Below are 16,971 nucleotides of genomic sequence, written 5' to 3'. Positions count from 1 at the left end.
TGAATGACACTTTCAGCTATTTACATTTAATGATGTAGCACATTCACAAGACAAGAAAGCATCATCATATAATTTATTTTATAATAAAATTAATAAATATAATAAAATCACTAATTAATTTTATTTCTTTTTTCATAAATAACATAAATCTGTTATTATTAGACTTAGTTGCAAAGTGTTAGCCACACAAATCCTTGTAAATGAATTACTATTATAGATAGGATAAGTTAGAATGATTTTTTTAAGATGAACCAACGCTATGAATCGCAGCCTTCTGACCTTAAGCAGTACTGTGGTATGATTTGTATTAAATATACTTAAATCTCTCTTGATATTTTCTTTGAATTTTGTAGAACAGTTTGGCTGTTACCTAGTTCTTTACTCATTTGTGTATTTTTTTTACCTAAGTGATATGACTAAGTATCTTAAATGCGAAGAAGTAGAAGAAGAAGAAGATGAAGAAGAAGAAGAAGAAGAAGAAGAAGAAGAAGAAGAAGAAGAAGCGGTCAAGGAACATGAACAATGAACTCGAAAAAGTAAGGTTTGTGTGTGCATATGGAACAGCTGTCTAGGTGATAAATTACTGGTGAGAAGTATAAATGTATAATATATAATCTAATTGAGCAAAGCTAAATAGTTCTTGTAGCTTTTTGTTATACAAATTTGTATATTTAGGAATAGGAATATATATATATATGGGCAATTGTCAAGCTTAGGTTTGAACCTAACATAATAGTTAAATATTATGGTAGGATTATGCTTCTCACACTAATCACTAATTATAATTGAGTAGATGTATTCACTAGCTTTCTGGCAAAGTGACAAATTATGTTATGTTACAAAAATTTAAGTTCCAAAAAAAGTTTGCAGAACAGAAAAAAACAAATCATGATCGATGACGAAGATGATGATTTTATTTTTTTCCAAATCTTCTTTTAATATAGCTATGAGATATGGAATATATAGAATTAATCACCCCTCATCCAATCAAATATTTTAAGATTTAACCAAATTTTCACACACTTAATAAATGTATTCTTTTTGTTTTATCACATTTTGTCACAGGTAATGTTTTATGTATGAGATCATGTAAGAATAAGGCTTGGATAAATGTATCCACTATGAACTGTCTTCCTTTCTGTAAAAACTTAAATGTACAAAACTTGTAGACTGATTAGTCTCAGTAAAGCAACTTACTAGTTATAATCGGTTATTGATTCATGCTTACTACAATTATTAATTGGATTTTTTTATTATCATTTATTTAATGTGTATGTTTTACATCTTTTTATATCTTAATATATCCTTGCTCAGACCATTCCATTCCCCAAAACATTTGACATTTTATTTATCATGCAAGATATTGAATAATCTGTAGCTGCACTTTTGCTCAATGATGAGCCCAAACTTTTGCTGGGCAAGTGGCCACCAAGTGACCCGCTTGACCACAGTACAGACATAGTCCATAGGACATCCATCGCTCCCTTTCATTAACTGAAATGCGGCACCATCCAAACTCTATGGCCTGGACAAGAGAAGTAGAAGACATCATACATTACAGTGCCATGCAATTACACCCATTGCCCATGGCTGTAGTGCAAATTCGGCTAACAAGTCCATGGTTGGTCAGATGGTACTGTCAAGCATTGACAGGGGAAGACCCAGATTCAGAGACACAGAAAAGAATTAAAGGGGTTTTAACAGACAAAAGCTGGAGGGAAAAATCTGAGGGAGGCATCTGTTGAGAAATTGAATGCCCCAAGGTCGAAAGCTTATACTTTAATATTATTATAATATATAATATATTATTTAATATTATTATAATAGGTGTCGGGGGGCACGGTGGCTTAGTGGTTAGCACGTTCGCCTCACACCTCCAGGGTCGGGGTTTGATTCCCGCCTCCACCTTGTGTGTGTGGAGTTTGCATGTTCTCCCCGCCCCTCGGGGGTTTCCTCCGGGTACTCCGGTTTCCTCCCCGGTCCAAAGACATGCATGGTAGGTTGATTGGCATCTCTGGGAAAAATTGTCCCTAGTGTGTGATTGCGTGAGTGAATGAGTATGTGTGTGTGCCCTGCGATGGGTTGGCACTCCGTCCAGGGTGTATCCTGCCTTGATGCCCGATGACGCCTGAGATGGCTCCCCGTGACCCGAGGAAGTTCGGATAAACGGTAGAAGATGAATGATGAATGAATGCTAATAGGTGTCCTAAGACATATGGGATTAATCATAAGACCCAGATTTTATAATAATTAAAAGAAGGAGAATAATGAAACCTGAGCCAGAGTGTAAACAGGTTAACTAGTTTATTAAAATCATAAACTTAAAAAAAAGGTTATTATAATAATAATAATATTTAAAGTAACCAGACTCAGCACTGACAGGCCCAGGAGATGCAAGAAGTGTGCCTAGGCAGCAAGACTCAGCATAGGGCTCTGAGTTCCCCAACAGTGTATATCCCCAAGGGTGAATAAGAGCTGGATGGGAAATAGCAAAGGGAAAGGCCCACTAGTAGTAGTTAACTATGTATGTGAGTGTAAGTCTGTGTGAGTGTGAAGTCTCATGAGTGAATACTGCTATTTATAGTTGTGGTAAGCATAACCAGCTGTGGTGAAACTCACTGTGAATAGGCCTGAATAGAAGAGTGATATTGAGATAAAAATTCCTGCTGAACTGTGTAATTCCTGCTGAACCAAATGTAATATTGATTTTTTATATCTCCTATTTCTCATTTCTCTGATTTCTTAATTTTTATTTTCTCTTTATGGCTGTTATGCATTATATAAATAAGGGAACTGTTTGAGGGATCAGGAGGCCATAGTTTGGGTAATAGAATGTAAGGTACACGCAAAAGGCTAATAGAGAAAAGAGATGAGGCTTTACGGCTTTAAATTGGAGTAATGTTGAGAAATATATTAAAATCCAAGAATGCCCCAAGGTTGAAAGCATATACTTTAATATTATTATAATAGGTGTCCTAAGACATATAGGATTAATCATAAGAACCAGATGTTATAATAATTAAAAAAAAGGGGAATAACCACACCTGATCCAGAGTGTAAACAGGTTAAGTAGTTTATTAAAATCATAAATTTAGGAAAAAGGTTATTACTCAATAATTAATGTAACCTGACTCAGTACTGGCAGGCCCAGGAGAAGCAAGAAGTGGGCCTGGGGATCCAGTCTTAGGATCTGAAGGAGAAGCTGGTGAAGTAGGAGATATGGGACAAAGGAGGAGGAGCTGGAGGAGAGGCAAGTGGTTCAAGCTCAGGGCAGCAAGACTCAACATGATGGCAACACTCAGTCTGGGTCCACTGCAAAGTAGTGTCACACAGAAGGGTTTGGGTGGAAGTAAAGGGTTTCTTCACAATGTGTGACAACATGAAGGGACACTCAGACAACTCAGAGGCACTGAGGTGTTCCAAAAACTTGGTGACAGCTCGCCTGCCATGTAAGACAGCTGCCAGTGATGGTATGAAGTTAGAATACCCGCTGGAGTAGGCCTACTGTAAAGGGAGGGACTAGCAGGCTAAATCTTTTTGCCAGCTGCATAGGCCTTCTGAGACTATGTCTGAGGATCTGAGGGGAAAAGGGGAATTGAGTATCTCTTAGTGGGAATAGTGGAACTAATGCTTAAAATATGCATGAGCAAGCCCAGTCTGGGAAATGACAGACTGAGATCATGAGAACACAGTGAGCTTAGCAAGTTAACATAGAATTATAAGCAAAATTAGCAATAGCATTATAGCAGCAAGAGTTACACGAAGCACATAAATAGCAATGTGAGACAAGGCATTAATATAATCAAAACTCACAGAATTAAAATATAATCAATAAATAACTATGTAACAATACAGAATAAAATGAAAAGGGATGAGGAGACTTACTCATTGTAGTTGCAGAGGAATTAATCCACCAGATTTCTGATAGAAGAGTTGAGCGGCAAAATGTGATAGAACAAGGAAGCGCATTTTTTTTAATATCAATGATGAAAAAGGTTGAAAATAATATGAAATCAAATAGGCAGGAAAATCCATAAATGGGCATGTGAGTAATGGGCAGGCCTCTATTCCTGGAAATTAGGGGATTTCAGAAAACAGTATATTAAGTCAGTAAGGAGGTGTATGAGCCAATTTTGTAAATTCTGGGAAATAAAGGGAATTCTGAGAAGCCATGTAAATGACTAGGCGGGGTTTCAGGTGCAACTCAGAAATAATGGGAAATTGCCAATTAAAAACAGAATTGAATATGTCAATTAAAAGAGAAGGCGTCCACTGGTGCCAGGGTATATATATGAAGGGGATTTTCCTGGAGATTTTAGACCATCTACTTGTGCATCTGGTTGTGGGTATTTTCCTTGAGCTCAATGGTATTGTTGGCTGATTGACTGCAATAAAGAAGTTTGCTCCTTCTCATCCAGGTCTGGCTCTTCATTGTTTTATTCTCTATATGTTATAGTTAGTCCAGCAAAGTTTTATATAGTTTAGTTAATAATTGGCTGAAGACAAAAGACCCTGGTTCACCCTGCGATGTGTCCACCTAGAGGCAGTCTCTGAGCTCCGACACAACACAGAGCTTAAATAGACTGCCAAGAAAGTAGGGATGAGCGAGTACAGCATTATCTGTATCTGTATCTGTTAACCATATGAATTATCTGTATCTGTATCTGTACTCGGAGTGGGTGGGGCCTGACCCGGAAGTAGGCAGAAATGGGCGGGGCTTTAACCGGTATGTTATTTTAAGCATGCAATTGATATGGGTTGATCAGAAATTGTTATATTTATTGCTGATTAGAAAAATATTTACAGGACAGCATCAGGATTGAGCTTCAGATCAATGGTTTTGATCACGATAGCAAACGAACTATATTACAGAACAGGTTTTGCAACAATGAAAACAAAACAATGCAGTGCGATTATGAAGTAAAATGTAATGAACAACATAACTTTCTTTTTTAACTTTTAATTTTTTTTATGATCTGTGTGATTTTTTATTTTTTTTTTGGTTCTTTTTTTATTTTTTTATTTCCACACCAGGTGTGTGTGTGTGAGTGTGTGTGTGTAGCTTAATAATTCATTTGTAATATTTATAACACTAGCTTACTACCTTTATGTTTTTATGAAATACAGCAACAACGTGTCAGACACTCAGTGTCTGGTTACTGGTTAGCGATAGCTGAAGGTTGTGAAGGGCGCTGTGACTAGCCTATCAAGGAACGCTGACACAATCAGCTACCAATGATGATTTTCATTCAATCCGAGCACAGATATTGACTCGTATTACTCGTATAATACTCATACTCGGCAGAAGTGCTTTATCCGTACCGGATACTCGTTTCAGCCGAGTATCCGGCTCATCTCTACAAGAAAGCTTATAACAAAACAGAAACAAAACAGGAGAAGCTTAAGAGAAGTACAATACATTGTCAATGCTTAAAAGTATCAGAGAACATAAAACTGAAGTAACAATATACAATAGCAAAAATACAGGAACACCATAGCAGGTTAACAGAGAGAAAACAGAAACCAGAAAGCTAATAAGCTACAGAAGGCTACTACCCTGAAAAGGAATAAATCCCTAAAGCGGACACAGGGTTCACGGATAGAAAAAGATCCACGGATCTGGACAGAGTTCCACAACAGCAGTTCAGAGTTCTCAGTTTAAAAAAAACTCACAGTTCTGAAGAGGGTAACCATCCACGGAGCAGGAATAATCCAACGGAAACAGAAAACTCACAGATAGCAGTTCATAGATCTGTGAAATACAGAGAAATCCAGGAGCGGAAAGGGAAATAATCCAAACGCTAATCCGCTAGCATGAAAAGATTTACAGTTCTGAAGAGGGTAGGACTCAATATAGTCTCCATGACTTTGGTTGAGAGAACATAATCTATCAGATGTTACCCGACAGGGACTGGACCAGGAGGTTTTACATTTTACATTTACATATTACATCCTGAGAGGTAATATATATAAGCTAAATATAATGACTAGAAGCTTGAAAAGAAGAATTCTGACTAAGTTTCAGAGTGGTAAACTGAATCAGAGCACATAGTGGTAACGGTAGTGGTTTAGTCCAACAATTCCAGGGATCGAGCCCCGCTTGGGGCGTTCTCTGTCATCAAAAGCATTCCAACTTCACTTGTTAATTTTGGTTCATAAAATATATATATATATATATATATATATATATATATATATATATATATATATATATATATATATATATATATAGATAGATAGATAGATAGATAGATAGATAGATAGATAGATAGATAGATGATATTCACAATTACAAGCTAATCCCTGCACTTTTCCTTGTTTCTATTTGCCCCACTTTGATCCTATCCTGTCATCACTCCCTACCCAGCCACACGCTTTCTCTATCTGCTCAGGACATCTGTCCGATTTCCTATCCACTACTGCAGTGGATAACGGGCCGGACCCGGTACCCCCCTTCTCTGAGTAAAAATGGAATTCCCCCGTTACATGATAAAGGTCTGAGGTGACAGTGGCAAGGAAAATCTCCTTTAGATGGAACAGGAAGAAACATTGAGAGGATCCAGGCACAAAAGTGAACCCATCTTTGAATGAACGACACTGAAGGTGTGATTATAAACTGTTATAAACCTCTGAGAGTGTTATTGTGAATAATGTCCTTTGTACAGTCATAGACAGCTCGACAGTTATGCATTGATTAAGAGGATGTTGTTCTCAAAGACCACATGTAGTTGGCATCTTCTCTTTGAATGTCTGAAATCCTCATGAAGCAGAATCCAACTGGAGCTGGCACATCTCTTGGTGCCCCAGGATCCTCGCAGGGTTGACCTCTTCTCACTGAAGGTCCGAAATCGTCATAAAGTAGAACACATTTGGAACAGTATAAATAACAGGATGTACAAACAACACCAGTGTTTACACACAAATGTTTCTGTAGTCAAATTTTAAATACATTTTGCATTTTTCAGGTTGTATGATTCAAAAGGCTTTTCTGCTCAAAACAATTGAAAGAATTGTTACTGTAACCTTTCTGTCAGCTTGAACTCTTCTGCCCTCTGTTTAGTACAGTGTTTGGTTATTCTGTGTAATCACTGTTAACTACAATGTTATCATCACTGAGGGGCTTTTTACACCTGGTCACTTCATGCGTTTTCTGTGATCGCATAGCTACAGTATCCGATTGTAAAAAGACCAGGTATAAATACCCTCCGAAACGTTTTTGAGACGAATATAAATATGTGGACCACCACTTCAGGGGGTGGTCTGGGATGCGTTTCACATGAAACTGGACAGGTGTAAATGAATGTGGTTGTTCAAGCCACATACGTCAGCGCTATACTCCTCCCAAACGGAAGTACATCACTCGCAAGTGACTTTCACCCACGTGTCTCGTTGGGTCTTAAAATGCACTGCTGCTGCCAGCGAAAATGCAGCAAACAGTAAATGCTGTTTTTTTGTAGCATAACCGTCGTAAGTTTTTACATCTTCTTTTTGATTGCATTCTGAAAACCGCATACACCAAAGCATGTTCCATTTCAATTACCCTGGAAATGAGGTAAAATATATTTGCATTTTGGGCGGGAGTAGAAAGATCGGATTGATATCTAATTCGCCAAGACGCATTTATGTGATCTAATGTAAATGGAACAGTTTTAACAAATCAGATAGCTATCGAATCAGAGAAAACACATGAAGTGACCAGTATTTTTTTCTTTTACCATTCTAATGGTTGTTGTGAATTCTGATTGATGCTCGCAGTTACAGATAACAGCATCAATCAGAATTCACAACAACCATTAGGTGAGCAGAATTCATGCAAAATAGTGTTTTCCTTAACAAAAGACTTGTAGAAGGCCAAAACCCCATGTTAGTTTTAATTCCAAATTCAGGGGTTTTGGCCATTTTTTTTTTTTTATATAGCCCCAAGGTTGCTTTTGAACATTTGTTAAGTATAAAAATTAACACTATTTATTTTTTAAGAATTTATAATAATTTATAATTTATAATTCTTATAATAAAACAATTTCTCTTCACAAATCAAAAATCACATTTTGACATTTCAGATGGCAATGTTATTGATGTTTTGTCCTATTACTGATGCTGTGCTCTATTGCTGTAAATAAAAAGCTCTTAACCATGAAAGTTTTAATCTCTTAAAGAATAAATCAGATGACCAAAAGGAATGCTTTGTGATTCATTACATCAATTATATTGACATATTTGATTTTGCTTTAGTGTAACACATTTATTTATACAATAGCTTTTGTGAATCAGACAAGGATAAAACTTATACTTGTATAATGTTGTGTTCTCTTATTCCCTCCAGTCAATGTTGCCCTAAGAGGCATAGCAACCCAAACTTCTTCAGGCAGCACTTACTTTGCTCCCTCTGCTATTGATGGCAACAGAGCATCTAGCATGTATTCTGGCCCATGCACACACACAAACCCTGAGACCGACCCATGGTGGAGGGTGGATTTGTTGGCGGTGTATGAAATTACAACGGTAATCATCACTAACAGAGGTAGTAAACTGAGAACTGATCATGGATGGCACTGTGGTACAGGAAAGGGTTCAAAAAGCCTTTAAGGCAGTTGTCAGGGTGTCCTTGACCAGGCACAAATAACGCAGGCTTTGACGTACTTCTTAACATTTGCAGTCAACGATGGCCACCAGAAATCAAGGCTTCGAGATACAAGAGGGGACAGAAAGAAGAGCTATGTTTGCTGATAGAAGCAATTGTCAAACAAATGTTGCAAATGACCTACTGTTTGGAGAAATCTCACTGAGTAATTTCAACTCAGCTATTTGCATACAGTGGGGGAAAAATTATTTGATCCCATGCTGATTTTGTAAGTTTAATCCCTTACAAGGAAATAAACCGTCCAAAATAATTCAGGGTAGGTTTATTTTAACAGAGAGAGACAAAATACAAAATCAAAAAATCCAGAAAAAAAAACATTAAATAAAAGTTTATAAATTAATTTTTATTTGATTGAGTGAAATAGGTATTTGATTCTTAAGTAAAATATGACTTAAAACCTTGTTGGCAAGCACAGAGGTCAGGCATTTCTTGTAGTTGGTCAATTGGTATGCACATATCTCAGGAGGAATTTTGGTCCACTTCTCTATACAGATACTCTTCAATTCCTGAAGGTTTTAAGGCTTAAGGCTTTAACGTAAAGTTTCAGCTCCTTGCACAGATCTTCTCTGAAATGAATGTCCAGAGACTGGGTAAGCTTCTTCTTGACTCATTCTCCTCCATACCCTTGAATTCAGACACAGACACTCTCCTCTCTTTCCTCAATCATGTTTATATTTTTAAAAAATACTGAAACTACTTTTTGGTTGATGATATCCTAAGTTTGTAAATAAGTGAACTAATGCTGGTTTTTGTGCCACCTTTATTGTGGAATTGCAAGCTATACTGTATGTGGTGTGAAATGTTGGCCCCTTCCTGATTTTTTTTATTTTTTTGCACGTTTGTCACACTTTTTGTTTCAGATCATCAGACAAATTTGAATAGTAGTCAAAGATAACGCAAGTAAACACAACATGCAGTTTTTAAATGAAGGTTTTTGTTATTAAGGGAAACGAAATCCAAACCCACATTGCCGTCTGTGAAAAACTGTTTGCCTCCGTGTGTTTTATCTTTGACTAATATTTTAATTTGTTTCATGATCTGAAACAAAAAGTGTGACAAACGTGCAAAAATAAAAAATAAAATCAGGAACCAATACTTTTTCACACCACTGTATATTAGTGAAATACAATAAGAATAACTTAATACAGAAAAAGACAAAGAAAAAAATTTACAATAAATTGGCTGCACACCTCCTAAACTAATACTTATGTAACCTTTGGTTAAAGTATTGAGAATGGAAAGGAACCAACTATGCCACCTGGGTTACCCAGGAAAATAAGTTAAACCAAAAAGACTTACCCACAATTGAGAAGAAACTAGATTGGATCCACTTTTACAGAAGGGACAAACCACACAACAAAGCAGTGCATAATATTTAACACATTGATAAACCAATAAAAAAGGATAAACCAAAAATAAGACACAAATATACGCTCCCTCTGTTAAGCCTCACTAATCACAGTTCATCGTCCGATAGTCGTAGGTGGATATATATACGGCAAACATACACTATTAGAAACAACAAAACAAAAAAAAGAACACAGAATACAAATAACAGTCCAGGCATAACCGTTAAAAACAGATTAATTTAAAAATCACTGAAACTGCTTAAGAGAGAAGAAATACAAAACCAGTTAATTCAATAAACTTGTACTAGGGATAAATATACAGCAATGCATTACTGACATATCATACAAGTCAAAGGGGGCAGAACAATCTTTACAAAAACTCTGTAAATCAGCGTGTTCTCCGCCGCAACGCCCCGACTGTAAACCAGTAATGAATCAAGTTTATAAAACAGCTCGGAGAGATATACATGAATGTAGAGAGAATGTCATTTGGACAGACGAGACAAAACTTTTTGGCAAGTCACATCAGCTTCATCATGTTCACAGACACAAAAATGAAGCATACAAAGAAAAGAACACTGTAACATTCTGTTCTGGGGCTGTTTTTCTGATTCTGGCACAGGGTGCCTTGAATCTGTGCAGGGTACAATGAAATCTCACCTCTATCAAGGCATCATCAAGTACACGTATTCATGGGGTCTTTCCATTGCATCCAGTTGAAGAACCCTCTGTAGAAATAGATATAGTTTGGTGAGTGATACGGAAAAAAGTGATTTAGGCCACTACAGTAAATCACTACTTGGAGTAATCAACATTGAATGTGTCTGGATATATGCCAACCTGTACATACTGGAATCTTTGCTCTTTGACTCTGTCTGAGTTGCGATCAAAGGGCACTCTGTATAGCTGTTTCAGTTTGTTGCGCTTGAGGACACGATCAACAGTAGAGAGGCTGACACTGTAGATACCCTCAAAATTTACATGGTCCTCAATGATCTTCTGAAATGAACATACCTGTCCTCCCACCCCCATGTGGCAGTCTTTCAATTCTACAAAAAGAGAACATGGAGTTTTATACATGGAATACTAGGCCTACAAACAGTTAGACCAACCCTCCATTACAATACTACAGTACATTGGTACAGTGATGTACTGAAACATATATTTACTTACATTATACTGTGGTACAGTATATAGTATGTCATACAATAATTGCTGTCAACATTTACATACTGTACTATAATGTCAAAAAAAGGTAATTACCTGTTCTCTTCTCTAAATCTTCGGATTATGGTGGACACAGTGAATCTATGTTTGGTGTCTCAGACTTCTATCCATTGTAGGGTCTCGCAAACCAGTGCTCTCTGAACTGGCTTGCTGTATATGTTCCCTCACATTATTAGCCACAAGTGTGATCAATTTTGAGTTGTTGTGTTCAAGTGGTGACACCTGTGGTTTAATTGTGTTTGGCTTTTGTCACCTGTGCTCACCATTATGCAGCACGGGTGCATCACAATGAAAATGTGTTGGCAAGTTGTGTCTAAACTGGTGAAAAGTGCTTATGGTTTTGCCAAAAGAGTGATTGATTCAATCAGTGGGTTCAGGCAACTGAGCATTTGGTTCAGACAATAGGGTTTAGTGTTTTAGCAAATGAGAAAAACTTTAAATTTCTCTCACATAATTTAGTAGGTGTATTCGGTAGCCTTTCTGTAAGAGCTGTAATTGTTTTAATACACAAAAGAAAACACTGCAACCATCCTTTTTTTAATTAGAAGATTCTAATAATTTAATATTGTATTATTGTTTTCTCAAATAATCATGGCATAATGCAATACAGTGATGCCTCGAGATACGAGTGCTTTGACATACAAATTTTTTGAGATACGAGCTGTGATTCGACCAAATTTTTGTCTTGATATACTGTACGAGCAAATTTTTGAGATACGAGCATACGAGCAGCCGCTGCCGAAACGTAGATCCCCAACAACCACGTGTGCTCTGTTTCCCGCCTCAGCTTCCCGCGTCTCACTCGGTTAAAGCTGCCTTTGCACTGCACACGAGAAACGACGGCCGATAAAACGGAAGTCATTCATTTCCTCTGGAGAGTCGCAAAGGTGCTGCGTGAGGTGCCGACCATCTGCGGATCCGTAATTTTTGGATCCGTTTTAAGCGTTGGATCCGTTAAAAAATGTAACTTGTGCGACTACACCACATCTGATATGCCGACCGAACAGGTTTTTGTTAAAACGACCGGCAGATGTTAGTGAGGAAAGAGTGACAAAAAAAGCAAAAACAAGTGAAGAGAAAAGCAATGAAGAAAATTAAGCAAAATTAATGTAAAGAAAACAGAAATTGTAGCAATTAAGTTCAGTTAAGTTAAGAGAATTTCATTTCTGTCAGGACCACTTTGTCAAAAGATAATTTATTAGATGATATGCATACAGTTAATGTTGGCGGTATGGTTCTGTTCTGGACAAAAATCCACATGCCCGTCCGTGCGCATGCGTGGACAGAGCTGGGAGAGCAGCGACTAGAAAATAGAATAAAACCCCCGTATAACAGAACCACTAATCATGCATAGTATTAGATATGTTCGCTTACGCGTTTTTGGAAAGTAATAAATGAATGAATTGATAAATAAATAATTAAATAATTAGAGAGAGAGGGAGAGAGAAAAATATGTGGAGATTTATGACGTAAATTGGTACAACGAACACAGGTTCCGGCATGGTGGAGTCGGGGTTGGAGGAGGGAGTTTAAATCGCAGCAGCAGCGAAGCGCTAGAGCGGTTCTATGAATTGTAATTTAAATGGTTGGGTAATATGGATGTCGTAACCGTATTGGTGCGCGTTGTGGACAGCTGATTAACAGCTGATGCACGTTTGACGACGTGGCCTGCCAGAACTAACGCGATGCTTGATCTAAGTTTGTTAATTTTAGTGAAGTTTAGTTAAGTTCCATTTAAGTGTAAAGTAGTATTAAGAGTGTACAGTAGCGAGTAAGTGAACGAAAGCGAAAGTGTAAGGACGAGACAAAATTCCTCATGATTATTCCTCCCTCAACCTCCGTGCGCATATTCTGTAAAGTAAAACCAGTTTATTTTTTTAACATTGTCTTTTATTATTGTATGTTTTTATACTATATTTGTCATTTATAAATACAGGTACTGCACATTTTTCATATTCAAAACACATAAACAAAACAACTGGAGTGGAATTTTGCGAGCTGGAACGAAACACTTTAACACGGAACAAAACAGCAGCGTTGTCCCGGGAACAGTGTGCAGACTCAACTGCAGAAATCCCCCGGAACCGGAGAAATACAGCCGTCCGCCATACCAAATCAACAGATGCAGTACTGGTCCGGTAATACACCGGATACAGATGGACATCGGGTCACAAAAGAACGCTGAGGGTAGACAGTGTCGCAGCAGAGTTTGTTTTGACCCTTTTCTTTTTCCCTTTGCGAAGCACTCCCAGGTAACTGAAGGTGACTGGAAACAAAATATAACCGTAGCGCAGCTAGCCGCACCAGTAACACCCAGCGGCCTCTGTTGAACACGGAACCGGAAACCGGAAGAGCACCTCAAAATGACGCATGTTCAATGACCATGAACCTGACACCCTCCCTTATACGCACCAGTGCTCTCCGATAGGCTATTACTACGTGACGTCACAACAATAAGCTCTATCCTGCGACAATAAGGAGTTGCCAGGAGAAAGCCATTACTGTGTCCATGTCACAAAAAGGTCCACCTTCAGTACACCAGACAGCACCTAGACAAGCCTCACAGTCATTTGGAGTGATGAGACCAAAATTGAACTTTATAGTAACAACCATAAATGTTATGTTTGGAGAGGAGTCAACAAGGTCTATGGTGAGGAGTACACCATCTCCACTGTAAAGCATGGTGGTGGATCACTTATGTTTTGGGGCTGTGTGAGCTCCAGTGGCACAGGGAAGTTAGTAAAGGTTGATGGCAAGATGAATGCAGCATGTTATCAAAAATACTGGAAGACAATATATCATGATGTCATGGGACGCTCTCTGATGTTCCAAAATGACAATGATTCAAAACACAAGGCAAGGTTGACCCTCCAATGGCTACAGCAGAAAAAAAGGTGAAGGTTCTGGAGTGGCCATCACATTCACCTTAATATTATTCTTCCAAGGTATGCAAACTTTTGTGCACAACTGTACTTCCACTCTGGTCTGTTTGTTTAATAATAAAAATATCAAATAAAAATTGGATTAAAGAATAGAACAATGTGCACTTGAAATTGTAGTTAGTGGTTGTATTTTCTTTGTTGAGTATCTGTCCTGTCAATGAATTCATAACATCTAACACGTTAATTTATAATGTCATGCCACCTAGAGCACCTGCATAAGCCAATGCTAAATATGAGGAACTTTCTCTACATAAATGTTAACAGAAAGTGATATTTAAGTGTATCTGTTATGTGGAATACTCCAGGTTTTGCTATGTCTGTGTAGGTTTCCTCTTTGCTGTTTTTTTCTGATCTCCCTAAAACATGCCTATGTATAAATGAGTAGCATTCAGTGTGTAGTCTTGTGCAATCCTTGTTCCCAGGGTTACTAGGATGGAATAGATTTCTAAAAATATCCACTCCCTAGTGGAGTGAGTACTGATGCCTAGAGGCAAAGCAGCACCATGTGCCTTATAGGCCTGTTTAATGGCCTCTACTACACAGTATGCCTGGCATTGTTTGAGACTGGATTACTCCTGTTTCAGCTCACGAAACAGGCAAACATGGAGGAGGAGTTACACCACAATCTCAAGCGGTGGACAAAGCCCTCACTGGGCAAAGCAAATGCAGGCTCTCCTGATCTGCCGACTCATGGGGTGGGGGGCATTAGGCCTGTAGGATGACTGGACAACCGGCCATCCTGGGCACCTTAGAGGCATATCCCATCCTGGGGAGCAAGATAGCCTTGCACCTGCCAGGAACAAGTTCTAGACCAACAGAGCCTGCAAATTTCAAGGGAGGCCGTGGTTAGGAGCAGAGCCATCTTCAGGGTCAGAAACTTCTCAGAAATTTCAGCAGCCCCTCCAGGACCACAGAGAGGTCGCAGGAAGGAAGACGTGGTCTGAAGGAAGGTGTCAGCTGCCTGGCACCACGCAGAATGCGAGAGACCAGAGAGTGCCTACCCAATGAGGCCCAGAGGACAGGTTTGTGGTTTGAAGCAGTGGCGGCCATATACGCCATCAAAGTAGACATGGACAGACCCAGAGAAAGGTGAGCCTAAAGAAACTCCAGCAGTGTACCAACTGGGCAATGTACTGGATCCTGACAGCATTCATGGCACCAGAGGCAGAATGGCCTCCACTTCAGTGCAAACTTTCTAGTGGAGGGAGCCCTAAAATTCAACAGCGTCACCTCTGTCACCTAAGATGAGAGGCCTGACTCTAGGAACTGGTCCACCTCAGGAGCCAGACCCACAGCTTCCACATTTTGGGTGGTGGTGTAGCATTGCAAAAATGAGGGCCCTAGAATGGAACCCAAAACCTGGAACCAGGGCCTTTTTAACATAAGAAGGTTATGAAGTCGACAGCGCATATCCCTTATGAAAATAAAGGGACGTCTGCGGGGATGAAAGCCCACACACCTAGGCCAGAGCTGGATTGGGTTCATGTGAAGCATATCCAAAGGAATAATGTTGGCTGCTGCTGCCTTTGCTGCTAATATAGAAGCCACTCAAGCGGGAGAAAGAGTCGGAAACTACTCCCAGACAGGTGGATCTCTGAGAAGGAGAAAGCACACACTGCTCTGGGTTGAACCTGGGGCCTAGAGACCTCATATGGGCAAGCACAACATCTTGATGACTGGTCACCATAGCCTTTGACTGGGTTAGAATGAGCCAGTCGTCCAGGTAATTCAGTACATGGATGCTTCATACTTCGTATGTGTGATGAAAGGGCTAGGCCAAAAGAAAGAATACAATACTGGTAAGCTAAGCCCCCGAAAGCAAATGTGTGAAAATAATCGTCTTTAAGGTCTATCATAACAAACCAGTCCTAGGACCTGATCTGGGACGCAATAACCTTCAGTGTAAGCATCATAAACTTGTAAGTTCAGAGCTTGACGGTCCATAATTGGACTCAGTCCCTGTCTTTCTTGGTAACAACGAAATATCATCTGTAAAAGGTGGAGTCCCTTTAAGGGAGGGGAACCTGTACTATGGCCCCTTTCCTCAGGAGTGAGAGAAGCTCCTGGTAGAACGCTGCCTGGTGTTTGCCAAGGATTGTGGGCAACACACCTTGAAACAGTAGAGGACAGGAGGTGAACTTTATCCTGTGCCTATTTACCACGGTGTCCAGGACCCACTGAGACACGCCTGTCAGAAGTTCTTGCGCTGCCCGGTTCTCTGAGAGTGGTATCAGCCTCTCACTGTTCTTCCTGGTGCCCTGAAACAGCGCACTGGTAGTCACATTGCACCCTTTTCATCGCTCTTGAGCTAGGAGGGGGTTGAGTTTGGCTGGAAGATGGCTCAGGCTGCTCGCCACAGCGAGGGATAAATTTCTTGTACAACATTGACGGGCAATTTACCTCCTGGTGCTTGTTGACGTCAGTACGGTGGATCACCAAACAAGCCCTGAGGCGAAATCTGACATCCAGGAGAAAGGACTTATTTTTGCTTTTAAACCCTGTTAAATTGAGCCACAAGTGCCTCGCCATGGCAACTAGCACAGCCATTGAACAGCCTATGGAACGTACTGTCTGCTTTTTGCCATGGAACACAAGATCAGTGGCTCGGCAGAGCTCAGCTACTGCCTGAGGGTCCAATCCCTCAGCACCATCAAGCTCTTTTTTCAACTCAGCCTGGTAGGTAGCTTGGCCTGCTACCGTATATGCTTTACCCACAAGGGCTCCCAAAACCGAGCAAATCAGGGGAGTCAGGGGAAAGGGCAAGATAAAGGGAAGGACCCATCTCTTGCTCCACTTCCGCTAACTCAACCTG

The sequence above is a fragment of the Tachysurus vachellii genome, chromosome 2 (genome assembly GCF_030014155.1).
Source record: "Tachysurus vachellii isolate PV-2020 chromosome 2, HZAU_Pvac_v1, whole genome shotgun sequence".
NCBI classification, from domain to species: domain Eukaryota; kingdom Metazoa; phylum Chordata; class Actinopteri; order Siluriformes; family Bagridae; genus Tachysurus; species Tachysurus vachellii.
Note: the sequence above shows the minus strand (reverse complement) of the source record.